Below are 14963 nucleotides of genomic sequence, written 5' to 3' on the forward strand. Positions count from 1 at the left end.
CACTTCTGGTGCTTTCATGGGAATACTGCTACAGCAACATGGTCATAACAAAAAGAGGAAAATGTTGGAGCGAGAGCCTCCACACTTCTGTGCAGATGAACATCTGACACAGAAGGAGAAGCATCAGATTGCAATATTAGTGCAAAAGCACGGCACCCTCTGTCTGCAACAGGTGTGCAGCTGTCACAGAATGTCATATGACTGCGGTGGAAGGAAAAGAGTTCCACGCTGTTCTGATACAAATGGGAGTAAAATGTTGCACAACCTATAGGAAAGTAGCAGAAAATATATAGGTAAGGAAAGGAAGTGAGTTGTCCTGAAAGATTAGACAGATGTTGTTGCATACCCACTTCATGCTCTATGCCCTTCTGAGTCTGGCACAGAATGAGTTCAGGAAAGTTCTGCAGTCAGAAACTGGGAGAGGTAGTTGCTGGCTAATGGTGACACTCAATGATTTCTGCCGTGTGTGTATGGCACAGAACATCATTGCTTCCTCTAGCAGCCAGCCAGCGGAGTTATTTCAGACAGTCCAGAGGTTACTGACTCCCCATGCGGAGCCCTCAAAGAGCTGCTCTGACCAACTGGCTGAGCTCAGAGATCTAAACTAGTTGCCGATGTACTACCAGGCTAGGTTCAAGGTCATACTATTAGTATACAAAGCCATTAATAACTTGGGACCAGTTTACCCATGAGATCACCATGCACCACATGTGCTTACTCAACTGCTTTGATCAGTGGAACTGGCACTGTTACAGGTGCCACATAATACCCGTTCCACATTTGTAAGATCTCAATCGTTTAGTGTGGTAGCACCTACATGTTGGAACCCCCTGCCTATTGGTATCAACCATGCACCTTCACTGTATTCTTTTCGATGCCTGCTAAAAACAATTCTTGTTTAGGCAAGCCTACCCAGATGCTTAGAAATGCTGGTGTGAATTTTAATCTGTTTAGTATTCAAACTGTTTGTATGTTTTAATGCATTGTACTCCACACCACCCTCCGATTTTATGGTTATGTCTTTTTTTAAACCACTCTGAGGTCTTTTACAATCAAGCAGTGTATAAATTTTATGAAATAAATAAATGAAATTGAAATGTACACATTTACTTATTTATTTATTATTTGCAATATTGAGATTGTGACATACCCAAATTACTATAAATTATTGTTTCCAGTAATTTGCCAGTTACTTATTCACTAATCACAGCACATGTTTTCCCAATGACAATAAAAAAGTGGTAGTGCTGGGCAAGCAAAAAAGTTAAAGAATATTGGGAAAAGATATATAATGAGATTGGGGGGGGGGGGATGTTCAAAACAACCCTCCGAAAAATCCCAGAAGCATTTCTATTAGGAATTGTTCAGACAGAGGTTCCCAGGGGTTGAAAAAAATTATTCATGTATGCAACAACAGCGACTCGGATTTTGCTAGCCCAAAAAAATGGAAAGTGTGGGAGGTCCCTAGCAAGGAGAATTGGCAACTTAAGATGAAAAAATATGCAGAGTTAGGAGGTCTAACAAGCAGAATAAAAGAGCAAGAAGAAAAGGTATGTAAAGAGGAGTGGGAAATTCTTGTTGAGTATATTGAAAACAATTGTGCGCAGTTGAAAACACTGGCAGTATTAAAGTAAATTGAACGGTATAACATATATTGAAGTGATGCACGACAGGAGAACAGAATTAGATGGATATATCAAAATACGCAGGAATGGTGGGTAAGTTAAATGAACCTTGGAAGGGGAAGGAGGGAAGACAATGAATGTATGGTATAATAAAAGATGTTTAATTTGAATGGTATAATTTGGAAATTTAATAAAAATTACAAATAAATAAAATGACTTTTTTTTAAAAAAAGATTGTGATAAGGTCCTGAGGTGAAAAAATTAAGGTGGTAGGTTTGGTGCTAAAGTCTAGGAACAGTTCTACATGCAGAAGCAGGCAGAGCTGTGAGGTCCCAGTGCCTGCATGTCGGGTAGAAAAGCTTAAGTTTGTTAAAGGATGGGAAACATTTTGGAACTGCTAAGCCTGTAGAAAAGAAAAAAAAGGTCTCCACTTGAATCACAGAAGAACCAGACTGTGATTCCTTAATATAAAAAGGTCACAGAGCAGCTTTAAAATGTCTTCAGGGGCAAAGGTGACAAGAGCTAGGAAGTCTCCAGCTGATGATATAAATACTTCAGGTATTTACAGAACAGTGAGCACCCTGGATATAAAAATCTATACAAATCCATAAGGAAGGACATAAAGAGTGAGCATGTTGCTCTCTATGCTGAACTGTATACAGGTGAGGACTGCCATACGTCCAGGTTTTCCAGGACGTATCTGGGATTTGCCCGTCGGAAATAGCGTCCGTGGCGGAATCGCTAAAAATGTCCAGAAGTGTTCACAGAGGAGAGATGTGAAGTCCAATGTTCTTTGGCCTATTTCTCTCCCCCCCCCCCTACTCCCAGAGGAGCCCCCCCCCCCGTGCTTTGGTAGTAATAAAAATTGGTAGTTATTTCAAGAAATAAATGAGACTTTCTAAACTTTTGGAGCTAGCTCTTTGAGGCGAAGCTGACCAAAGATCAAAACTGGTGAGGCAACTTTGTTTCCTAAAATGTCTCCTGTTACCTTCTGCCTCTCTGTCAGCTCTAACCCCAAATTATTTTACCCCTCCAGGCACACCGACATCTGTGAATGGTTAACCGTGATCCCTGATAACTATTAATGTCCGTTTAGGAAACCCAAGACAGTTATAACTATAGTAATCTTTCCCCTAGATAACATTTTGTTCCAACCATTCTTATTAAACCTCCATTTGTCTCCCTCCTTCCCTAGGGCTGACCAGCAGAAGATGCGGAAAGGCTATTGGTTTTTTTTAAGGCTATTTGTCTTTTAAGCTGGTGGGATTTCTTTGCCATTTTACCTGTATAAGAAGCCTGTAGCCGATAGCACTTGACAGCTGTCCATAGCTGAAGGATTAGACAGATCCTTGCCAAACCATGGACTGTTGGGTTACACTGACACTGCCAAAGATGTGTAAGCCAATGTCAGAGTCAGGCACTGTTGGGAACAGTGCAAGGGGCCGACACTGTCAACCTCCGGGCAGCCTTTCTCAACCTGTGGGTCCCCAGATGTTGTTGGACTACAACTACCATCACCCTCAGCTGGCAAGGCCAGAGCTTAGGGATGATGGGAGTTGTAGTCCAACAACATCTGGAGACCCACAGGTTGAGAACTGCTGCTCCAGAGCCTTCTTGCCTAGCTGCTGCCTGCATTCACCTGCCCTCCCTAAGCATGCAAATCACTGAAAGGTCAGGAGATAGAGCAAGATATTCCACTTGCCTGCTTTCCCTCTGGTGGCTTGTATGGTTTGGGTCCAGAGGAAGGGAGTATGTGAAAGGTCAGTGGAAGCAAACAAGAGGTGGACCCAAGAGGTGGGCCAACTAAAGGCATCTTCCCCAAGGGCTCTCCCAAAATCTGGAGTCAGCATTGCTCAAACACACCAACATCAATAAGGAAGTATCATCTTCTCACTGTGATGTGACCGAAAAGTAGCTGTCAAGCCCTTTCAAATATTTCCGAACCATTATAGCCCACATGTCAGCCAGTTAACTCCCAGTGTCTCACAACTGTGATATTCCAATGGAGCTATTGCAGATTGGATTTCCCTTTTAGTTTTGAAGTTAATTATTAATTCTGTCATTGTTGAGAACATTAAGACTTAGAATATCATTTGCTATGTTTTCATAAAATTGGGGCTTTAAGCGCTAAGGTGAGCATCTTGTTTTTATTCATTTATTTCATAAAAATTTATACACTGCTTGATTGTAAAACAAACAAACAAACCTCAAAGTGGGTTACAAAAAAGCTAAGCAGTTAAATCAATGAAATTTACAATACTTTGAAACATACAAATAGAATACTAAAACAGATTAGAATTCACAGCAGCATTTCTAAGCATCTGGGTAGGCTTGCCTAAACAATAAAGTTTTTAGCAGGTGCTGAAAAGAATACACTGAAGGCACCTGATTGATATCATTAGGCAGGGAGTTCCAAAGGTGCTACCACAATGAATGACTTAGTTATTGCAGATGTGGAACTGGCATTATGTGGCACCTGTAGTAGTGCCAATTCTATGGATTGAAGGCAAGTAGGCACATACCAGTATGGTGTAATGTGATCTCATAGGTAAAGTAGCCCCAAGTTATTACCATATTTTTCACTCCATAAGATGCACTTTTTTCCTCTTAAAAACTAAGGGGAAATGTCTGTGCATCTTATGGAGCAAATGTGTGGTCCCTGAAGCTAAATTGCCGGAGTGCGGCATGCTCCTGAGCCGCTCTTTGGGGCTGGCGGGGGAAACCCGGGCTTCCCCCTCCAGCCCTGGGAGCAGTGGGCAGGCTGCGCACAGATGCCCCGCACTCCCGAGCAGCTCTGGGGTAGCCAGTGAAGCCTCTGCAGAGCAGTGGGATGAAGGCTCCCCGCTATCCTGCGGAGGCTTCGGAGGCTACCCCAGAAGCCAGAACAGCTAGAAGGGAGCACTGAGCAGCACTCCCTCTAGCTGTTCTAGCTTCTGCCTTAGCGGCGCAAAGCCTCCGCAGGGCAGCAGGGAGCCTTCATCCCGCTGCCCTGCGGAGGCTTCGCGCGGCTATCCTTGGCTTTTGAGGGAGGTGGGGGAAGGGACAGAGCACGTGGCTCTGTCCCTTCCTCCACCTCCCAGAAAAGCCCCCAAGAGCTGCACTCCCTTTAAAGAGCGCGCGGCTCTTGCAGGAGATGGGGGGAAAGCCAGGAGGTTTGCTTTCGCTGAAGCCAGGAGGGCAAGAGAGATCGGTGCGCACCGATCCTGCTTGCTCTCCTGGCTTCAGGGATAGCCCCTCAAAGCCTCCTGAGCAAAGAGGGAGGAGCGCTCCCTCTTCGCTCAGGAGGCTTTGCGTTGCTTTCTTATTTCATGTTTTCCTCCCCTAAAAACTAGGTGCGTCTTATGGTCTGGTGCGTCTAATAGAGCGAAAAATACGGTAACTAATATTACACACACACACAGAACAAGATCTAGGACCTAGCCCAGTAGCAGATCAGCAACCAGTGCAGAACTTTGAGCACTGGTTATATGTTGACAAGGCCTCACTCCTGTCAGCAACTGTGCAGCAGCATTCTGCATTAACTGCAGCCTTTGCACAAGGAAAATCCCCACATAAATCAAATCACAGTAATCCAGTCCTGGAGTAAACAACACATGAACTATTGGAACAAGGCTTTCTGGTTCCTGGAATGGCTGTAGCTATCAACGCAATTGCAGTTGGTAAAAGGACCCCCAGCCGCTGAGGCTACCTGAGCCTTCCATGTCAGAGCTGGATCCAACGCCCTAGGCTCTGTGGTTTAGACCACAGTGCCACCCATGTCCCATTAAAGGTAGAATTAGAACCAATGAAATACATTGTCCTCAATTCCCCTTCCCCATGAGCATAACATAATCAGTGGTATCAAAGCCAATGAGAGATCAAGAAGCAGGGGGCAAGCTTGCACTCCCTCTGCCTCACACTTTGTGGAGGTCATCCACCAGGGAGACCGAGGCTGGCTCAGTTCCATGAACAGGCCTGAACCCAGATTGGAATGGATCTATAATCTGTGTCCTCCAAGAATGCTTTCAGCTGCCCTACCATGGCCCTTTCCACCACTTTCCCCCTCAAAAGGGGGCATTTGAACTGGTTAGTAGCTGTTCCAATCAAAAGGGGGCAGAGCTGGTTTCTTTCAGAGTGGTCATACCAGTGCCTCTTTCAGTGCAGCAGGAACCACCCAGTCTCCCAGTGAAGTGTTAACCAAACTCTGGACTCCACCAGTCAGCCCTCCTCTGCTAGGTCTGATAAGCCAGGAGAGATGGGGTCAAGGGGGCATGTCACCATCACCTTGTCCACATCAGCTGATTGCATAAGGTGAAACCGACCCCACAAAACATCCTCAATAGCGGCACTGGGTACTTAGTTGGAGTTGCAACAAGTTCAGGATTTCTCTGAAATCAGGCAAGCTTAACCTCAAAGTGTGTAGCCCGCTGGTCACAGCTGGTCTTTGAGGGCTCCAGAGGTCCCTCCTCCACACTGGAATTCAGTAACCCCTAGACCATCTGCATACCCTCCAACATTTCTCCAATGAAAATAGGGACATACTGCTATAGCAGGCTACTACAGGATGCAATGCAAACTGAGCCCTTTTTGCGGCCTACACTGCCAAATAGTAGGCATGATTTTATGTTCTTACAAGTGTCCAATCTGCTTCAGAGTGATACTTGTGCCAGTGGCACTCCAGTCTTTGTCTGATCTAGGAGCTGCTCAGGCTCCAAAACTTTGGAGAAGGATGGTAAGGTGTGACCGTGTCAACTGCCCTGTTTTATCTTGAAATTCCATAGTAAGAACTTGGCTTTTGACAGGATCACGTTTCTCCATTGGGAAAAAAAAAACCCTCAAAGAACTACAGTTATCGGAGTTCCCTGTGAAGAGGAATCAACTGTTAAAAAACTCTGGAAACAAGTTTCATGAGGGGAATAGGAGTCTCCTAACAACTCTCAGCACCATTAACAAAGTACAGTTCCCAATATACTTTGCAGGAAGCCGTGACAGTTCAAAGTGGTATTATAGTATTTTAAATGTACAGGGTGAATGTGGTCTTAGTTTTGCTTGGGTAGCAAGTCTTAGCTGCTATCCTGAGCTGCTGCTCTGTAATTCATAAATAAATAGAACTATAGAAGTTCCTCTGATTCCTGTATTAAGGTATACCTGCTACAATGTTTCCTCACAGAGTATGTTCTCTTTCCAAACCCACATGATGCTATAAAACCAAACACATTTCTTTATTTCTTTTTTATATACTCATTTATCTTGTGAGATCCCCTGAGCCTGCAGGCTGAGGTGAAGAACAGGCCAAGACAGACAACCTGACAAGAGCAAAATCATCATTATTTTACAATCAACAATAATTGAACGCCTTGAGGGGATCTTTGTAGTCTGCAAAGATTGCTTTGACTTTGGACTGCCTGCCAAGATAACCAAAATAAACAGGAGCTCTTAGCACAGTGTTTACCAGTCAAGTTTTCACCTTTTGCACATATTCTGTTCCAAGGATCTAACATTCACCAGACTGGAAAAAGAAAAGTCAACACATCCCATCTCACTGAAGTGCCCATGGGGAAATTTACAAAAGCATTTTTGTATATCTAGCAGAAGCCCAGTTAGAAGTCTCTAGGAGATGACAGCAGCTAAAATCTGGATGAGATAAATCTCACTGAACCTATTTATGTTTACTCAGAAGCCAGTCCCAATGTATTCAACAGGGATTATGTGCATAAAAGCATTTATACTCTGTACAGGGCCATAGCCAGAGTGGTTCATAACAGACAAATATATTGGATCATAAATTATTTTAAATTGCAGGAGAGGCATTGATTTATATGTTTTAAAAATATAGCTGCATTACAGTGGTACCTCGGGTTACATAAGCTTCAGGTTACATATGCTTCAGGTTACAGACTCCACTAACCCAGAAATAGTGCTTCAGGTTAAGAACTTGCTTCAGGATGAGAACAGAAATCGTGCTCCGGCAGCATGGCGGCAGCAGCAGACCCCATTAGCTAAAGTGGTGCTTCAGGTTAAGAACAGTTTCAGATTAAGAACGGACCTCCGGAACGAATTAAGTACTTAACCTGAGGTACCACTGTACAAAGATTAAGAAGGCTAATAGCAGAGAGTATTTGGAAGCCAAAGAAAGGGATGTGTCTTGCATTAGGTCAAGGAACCTGTTGCAGGCCAGGAAAATGTAAGGAAAAAAGAAAAGATTTCTCCCCCTAATTATTTGTAGATTTAATCTACGAATAGGATTCAAGGAGGCACTCTGCATGCCCTTCAGGACATCTGAGGTCCCACTCTTTGAGTATATAGCCTCCATTTTCCCTCAGAAAGTTACTTCCAAAACTTAAGAAATCCACAGCAAGGCGAATGGGAAATCAAGCCAATCCCTGCCATTGCTGTTTGTTGTGATTCAGCTTTAAAGAGCGGGTTTTTTTGCAAGAAAAGCACTGGAGCAAATTTTAAAAAGAGTGCTTGAAGACAGAGCTTTAAAACGCAGACTTGTGCCTGGAAAGAGCAGGCAAAAGTTAAGTGTGGATAAGTCCTTAGCTTCGGACATAAAAACATCAGTATCAACACTCCCTCTACAGCTAGTAATGAAAACAACAGTATGATGACCTTAACAAAGAGTACTAAATAACCAGGTTGCGCTATCAGTAATTAGAGAAGTAACTAGAGCCAGTCTTTTAAACTTGATTCTCAAGTTCCAAGAAAGGTGATTATTTCACACTTACTATGGGTCCCAGAAATCTTTCGACCGTGTTTACCAATCAGGGTTTCTTTTCTTCCTGGTCATAACCTAGTTCCCATAGATTGGGAAGAGACTGCACGCCTTGATTGCAGATGTGCTCTTTTCTAAAGGCAAGCCAAGAAAGTATTATCAATACCCACGTTCACACATTGAGAAATATCAGCAGGAAACATTTCACAGCAGCTGGCAGGTATTCAAACAACACACATTCCTTTTAGGACTATTATCCCCTGCTTCCAAAGACCAAAACAAACAAACAAACAAACAGGTGGGGTATTTGGGAGCATCACAGCATCGGATTTAGGGGCGGGCAGTGCTTTCCCCCCTCTAAATAAATGTTTAGGGGTACTCTCATTTTCCCACTCATATTGAAATACTGCCCCTCAATGAGGCCAAACATAGATTCACAAAATGTTTAGGGGTATACGTACCCCTGTGTCCCCCCCCCCCAGAAAAAAGCACTGGGTGTGGGCACAAAACAACAACAATTTATATTTTTGTAATAATGTAAAGTTTCAGTGAGCCTATTGAGAAAACCCATAAAAATGCAACTATGTCAAAAGGAATTATTGTGAAAATGAGAAATATTGGGAGGGGACGTACCAGATTTTGTCCATAGCTTAGCTCCTGGCAGTACAGCAGCAGCTGGACCAGGGGAGAAGCTGGACAGCCACAATTTTCTCCCTGTGCACCAACACATAGTGTGTTTATCATTAAACCATAGTTACCTAAGCTTATGCTTAACTTGGGACACAGGTGGCACTGTGGGTTAAACCACACAGCCTAGGACTTGCCGATCAGAAGGTCGGCAGTTCGAATCCCTGCGACGGGGTGAGCTCCCATTGCTCGGTCCCTGCTCCTGCCAACCTAGCAGTTCGAAAGCACAAAGTGCAAGTAGATAAATAGGTACTGCTCCAGCGGGAAGGTAAACGGCATTTCTGTGCTCTGTTCTGGTTCGCCAGAAGCGGCTTAGTCATGCTGGCCACATGACCCGGAAGCTGTACGCCGGCTCCCTTGGCCAATAAAGCAAGATGAGCGCCGCAACCCCAGAGTCGGTCACAACTGGACCTAATGGTCAGGGGTCCCTTTACCCTTTACCTTCAGGCTTATGCTTTAGAGTACCCATCCAAAAATTATGGTGCCAGTTCTTCAAAACAAACATAGCCTGAGTTTACATTCCATCTGAACATGGTTTGAAAATAGCTTTCTGTTAATACTACGCAGAATAACAAATGGTCCTGCCGTGTCACAGAAATTCCTAATCTTGCAAGTTGGGTAAGGTGGGCCAGAAGCATTTATTGACCAGAAGCAATGCTCTGTCTATCCACCTAAAATTATGGCCCAATCATTTCATCTAGTGACAGTTCAGTATTGCTAATTATCCCTTCGCTGACAGGAATTCAGATAAACTGGAAGGCAAATTAAATCAGGCACACTGTCAGGATGAGTCACCTCTTTTGGAAAGAGAAATTAGTTTTGTCTTGTCACAAGCTATCAGGAACACCTAGGAAGTCATTTCCCCAGCCGACTGCTTAGGATAACCCCTTCAGTAATTTGAAAAGCAGTGTTTTTTTGCAACACAGGCTTCCAGATGGAGGTGTTTTCAACTGTCAAGCATGCTGATTCAGCATGTACTAATAACCAGTAGTGTGGACTATAAACTGGAGACTAGTACAAGGGCTGTGGTGTAGACTCATCTTCCTATGCTAGTTGGTACCTCCTCAAGATGTTCTTTTCATTTCTTGTTTAGTGCCACAGGCTGCAGTGAAGAGCGTTTTCCTGCCTGAGGCAAATGCCTATTTGTTCTCTCTCACACACCCCATTGGTTGTTCAGAAGCTGAGTGGACTGGCAGATGAATCTTACTGGTGACAGTGTTAATAATTGTGTGCAGTGCTTTTTTTTCCTGGGGGTATTCATGGGTACACAGCAGTGGCGTAGCGTGGGGGGTGCCAGGGGTGCCGACCGCACCGGGCGCAACATCTGGGGGGGCGCGAGTCCAGAGGGAAGGGACAAGTTCCTTCCTCCGCCGGGCTCCCCGCCGCCACCGCCAGCCTTGCGCCCTAGCGCGCGCGTCCCCCGCCGTCGCTGTGGCTGCGCTCCGCTCACTGCTCGCAGGAGGAGCAGCCGCTGCAGCAGCGCCGACGCCGCCACCGACGCCTGGCCGGGCACGGGCAGCCTCTGCACCCTGCCGCCGCCGCCATCCCCTCGGCCCAGCCACAGGCGGCGGCTGCTTCTGCCTCCATCCTCCTCCGGGCAAGCAGCGTTGTTTGCGCGGCAACTCGCAGGTTAGGGGTTGGGGGGGCGCAAATTACTTGCCTTGCCCTGGGTTAGGGGGCGCAAATTACTTGCGTTGCCCCGGGTGCTGACAACTCACGCTACGCCGCTGGTACACAGTACACTGTGGGCACCAGGGAAGACCTCTGTGGGTACCTGCAGGCATCATGTTGGCAACACTGGTTCTGAAACATACAAAGGCCTATGTGGTTCGTGAATGAGGTATTTTAACTATGGGGCAGCCCACTCCCCCTTATTCCACCCTTCATCCTAAAGTCGCAGGGCAGGTCACTTTTAAAGGTATTTTTACCTTAAAAACAGCTTAAAATACACCCACTAAAGAGGAATGGGTAGTCAAATTGTGCAAGTACTTGGAGCTCACAAAGCTGACAGATCCAATAAGAGAAAACCTAAAAAATTGGTGAAAGAAGAATGGGAATGTTTAAATAATTATTTAGGGGACAAGGGCTCAGCAAGAAAGATCTGGCTATGTTTAGAATGATGCCGCATAGAGAAATGTTCCCTGATACCAAGATGAGGGATTCCTTTGGAATGCAGATAGAGATAATTGATAAGAATAATGATCTGTTGTGAGCTTGACGGAAGTGTACAATAGATGAGCTTTCCTGCGTTGGCTCATCTTCCTTTTTCTTTTTCTTTTTTTTTCTTTTTTTCTTTTTTCTTTTCTTTTATCTTTCCCATAGTTGCTTATGTTCATGTACTTCAATATTTTTCGTAGATTTTTTAGTTGTTCTTTTCATTACTATTAAGGAATTTTCCTTTGTAATTTTTGTTTTCTATATTTATATGTACCTGTTTAAAGCAAAAAACAAAAAACAAAAACCAACTATAAAAAACCTTAAAAAACCGGCTTAAAACAAATTACAATCACAAACATTGAGAGGGTCCTAAAATAATAATCTCAAGGGTCAAAGGCCAGGGTAAAGAGGGTAAATGACTTTGCAAACAACTGCATGGTAAAATCAAGTTGATTTCCTCCTTAATTCACTCCAAGAGTTAATGGGTAAGTCATAACATTTCAATGTTACGTAGAACTACACTTGATTCTTCACCACAGCAGTGGAAAAAGAGCTATGATTTCTCACCTGACGTGCTCTGTTTGAATGGTTGTTTGCTTTAGGTTGGGTAAAGTGTTAATGTACTTTTGTAAAAGTCTAGCTGAGTAAATTACTAGACCCATTAGTGCAGGAATTTACCTTTCTTACACAGGCTTGCAGTGGAGAGTTGCCAGTTACTGAGAACAAAAGCAGCTGCCACCACCCCAGTTAAAAACCATTTATATGCATACTATTCACTTCACATTCTTTTATGCATTTATTTCAGGCCTTGGAGTGAAATAGCTCAGTTTCGCAAAGGTCACTGAATTAGTCTAAAAGTCTCCAAACACTTACTGAAAGTAGTTCCCATAATTTATGAGTGAAGTGAACATGTAATAAGTTTATTTTGGGGTAGATTTCTAGTTCATCATCTTCAAGTTTCTTAGCAATTGTTGGGGAAAATAAATGAAATGGTTCACATTCCACTGTGTTCATTTTTTTATGCTCCCTTAGCCTTCGTGTAGGGACGCGGGTGGCGCTGTGGGTAAAACCTCAGTGCCTAGGACTTGCCGATCGTATGGTCGGCGGTTCGAATCCCCACGGCGGGGTGAGCTCCCTCCTATCTTTCGGTCCCAGCTCCTGCCCACCTAGCAGTTCGAAAGCACCCCCAAGTACAAGTAGATAAATAGGTACCGCTTTATACCGGGAAGGTAAATGGCGTTTCCGTGTGCAGCTCTGCACCCATCTGGCATGATTCAGAGCAGCCCCCCCCCCCGCAACAACCCTTGATTCCCACGTCAACCATTGGGTAAGGTTGATTTGATTCCCCTCCTTGTTACCAATATAGATCTTTATTCCCCACTTGTTCCTGATGTGGATCTTCATTCACCCCTTCTTCCCGCCATCTTCTGGTTTGCCTCAGGTACCAAAATGTCTTAGGGGCCGCACTCTTGTAGGTTACAACATCAAAATGCAATATATATATATATTAAAGTTTAGGACAACTTACATAATGAAATTGGGTCTCAAAAACATATCCCGCTTTTCCACTGGAGTCCTCCAAGCAGCTAACCATGTGGATAAGACACACCAAGTACCACACGCTCACAAAACAACGCCCGCCATCCCACCAAAGGGAGGAGACAGCACCAGAGGTTTCTTCCCACAGGGCAGTTGCTCCAAGTTGGCTCTGTGGGGTCAGGAAGGGGGCAGTTTACTCCTACCCTGGGCAGAGCAAGGAGAATCCAACTAGAGTAGGCCCTAATATTATCTTTTTGTACTGATACATATATACAAAATATGCACAGATGTGTACAAAAAATATAAAATAAAAAACAAAGAACAAAAAATTTAAAATAAAGAAAAAATAAAATAAAATAAATAAACGTGTTAAAAAGAATAAAAGAAAATCAAAATAAATAAAAGTAATAAATGAAATCAAAATAAGAAAACAAAAAAAATAACAATTCACTAATCCTCAACCTAATCTCCACCAACCGCCACTAACTCCTCTCTCTTCCACTCGCCTCACTACTAACTCACAACGGCCGCCTGCAAGTCAGTGGCTTTTAAAGGAGAAGCAAGAGATGTCACAAAGGAGGGCGGGACCTTGTCACCGTGGCAACCCCCCCACCAGCACCTGGCCCCTCCTGAGTGGTGATGCTCCTCTGTCAGAACTCAGAGGCAGCTGGGCTGCATCTTCATTTCACATCCTTCTTCCGGCAGCCTCATTCCCAAAGGGAGACCATCCCTACATCCTTCCAGGCAGGCTAGGCATCTCCACAGCGCAGTATTTGGCAGCCCCATTTTGTGATCTTTTGGTTGACCTTATAATAAACATATTGCCCGAATATGTAACTATACGTATTCTCTTCTGATCTTCTGATATCCCTTTAGAACCTAGGCATGATTTAAAACTGTTCAGGCCCCTTCAGGTCTAGGTTGTTGTTGTTTGTTTTGTAACCCTCTAATCCAGGGGTAGCCAATACTGTGCCTTCCAGAAGATGTTGGCTTCCCCACTCCCATCATCCCTAGCCAAGATACCCAATGGTCCAATCATAAGGGTTGTAGTCCATTGTCACCTGAAGAACGTCTTGTTGATTACCTGTGTTCCAATTTCTTTAAAACATCCTTTCAGTCCATAAGAGAGGACTTCCTTAAGCACCTGTTGCCATCCCTGTAGTCTTTTCTTTTTTGTGTGTGAAGGAATCTGGTGCTGGTGTATTGATTTAATTTTACTTCTTATTTTTTAAATGCATTCTGTGTTCTCATTTTGTATTTTTATGTTGTGAATCACCTCGTGATCTTCAGATGAAGGGGGGCATACAAATTTAATCAACAATAATAGTAATAATAATGATACACAGTAACAATCCACTCACAAAATTGAAATGCAGCTTGCTTCTGTTTCCCTTGGGATGTGTGGAAGAGACTTTGGGAACTTAAAGTTTTTGACCTTACTTTTGTGGCAACCTGGGGAAGAAGCATAGACAGAGCGCAACTATGCAATCCACACTGAAATGGTTTCGCAAATTGCACAGAGGAAGAGCACTTTACTTGCAGAATTAAGGTAGGAGTAAATTGCTGTATTTCAAAAAGGGAAAAGAAGAAGAAACATAGGTATACAATGGATCACTATATTATACTCAAATAGTTTTTAAAAAAACAAGACTGGTAATGCTATTTTCATCCTATCCTTCCTTCTCACTGTACTTCTCCCTTGTGAATTACAGAAAGACCTGTCTACTTTGCTCATTTCTTTGTAAGTTTGAAGCTTCTTCTTTTTATTACATCTGTGGTAGAGCTTTTCAAAATGTGGTTTTGTAATCCCTATTGTGTCCCGGGTCAGGCAAGTTAAAGGACATTCGGATATATCTCAGGAGATTGTCCACATTGTACATTTCTTGACCAGTCGCTTACACAATCCAAGCTACAAGTCGTTTTGCAAATTGTCTGGAGCACTTGTCCTTTGCTCCAGAAGAAAGTTTCCTTTCCTAATGCAACATGGAGGAAATAATGCCAAAATAATGCCTCTTGCTAAATGTTATATATCCATCCATTTCTGTCCTGGCAGATGCCTTTGTAGGGCACTTAAGGCCACTCTATCTGTTAGCAGCCATTCTAAAGGAAGCACGCTTGAAATCAAATTCATTAAAATGAGAACAGGATTGATAGCTTTGAGCCTGTGATCCATTTTATTTTGAAGGGGTTTTTTTGTGGAGGTGGTGCTAATGGTACACTGAATGTGTACAATTCTGTTTGAGGCAAGATTATATATCAGT

The 14963-nt window shown here is 43.7% G+C and overlaps 2 protein-coding genes across 3 annotated transcripts in view; one reads left to right on the top strand and one right to left on the bottom strand.

Moving 5' to 3' along the window:
- Positions 1–13224, bottom strand: part of ACSL1 (acyl-CoA synthetase long chain family member 1) — a 106037-nt gene extending 92813 nt beyond the window's left edge. Inside the window, exons 1-2 of the mRNA XM_083459933.1 lie at positions 12692–13224; positions 8333–8453 (exon numbers count right to left, since the gene is read on the bottom strand). The gene's annotated coding sequence lies outside the window, so the exon portion shown is untranslated. The remainder of the gene's footprint in view (positions 1–8332; positions 8454–12691) is intronic.
- HELT (helt bHLH transcription factor) overlaps positions 1–14963 on the top strand; it is a 130572-nt gene that overhangs the window by 97444 nt on the left and 18165 nt on the right. The gene's annotated exons all lie outside the window — the stretch shown is intronic.

This window comes from Podarcis liolepis, assembly GCF_965112155.1.
Source record: "Podarcis liolepis genome assembly, chromosome: 9".
NCBI lineage: Eukaryota > Metazoa > Chordata > Lepidosauria > Squamata > Lacertidae > Podarcis > Podarcis liolepis.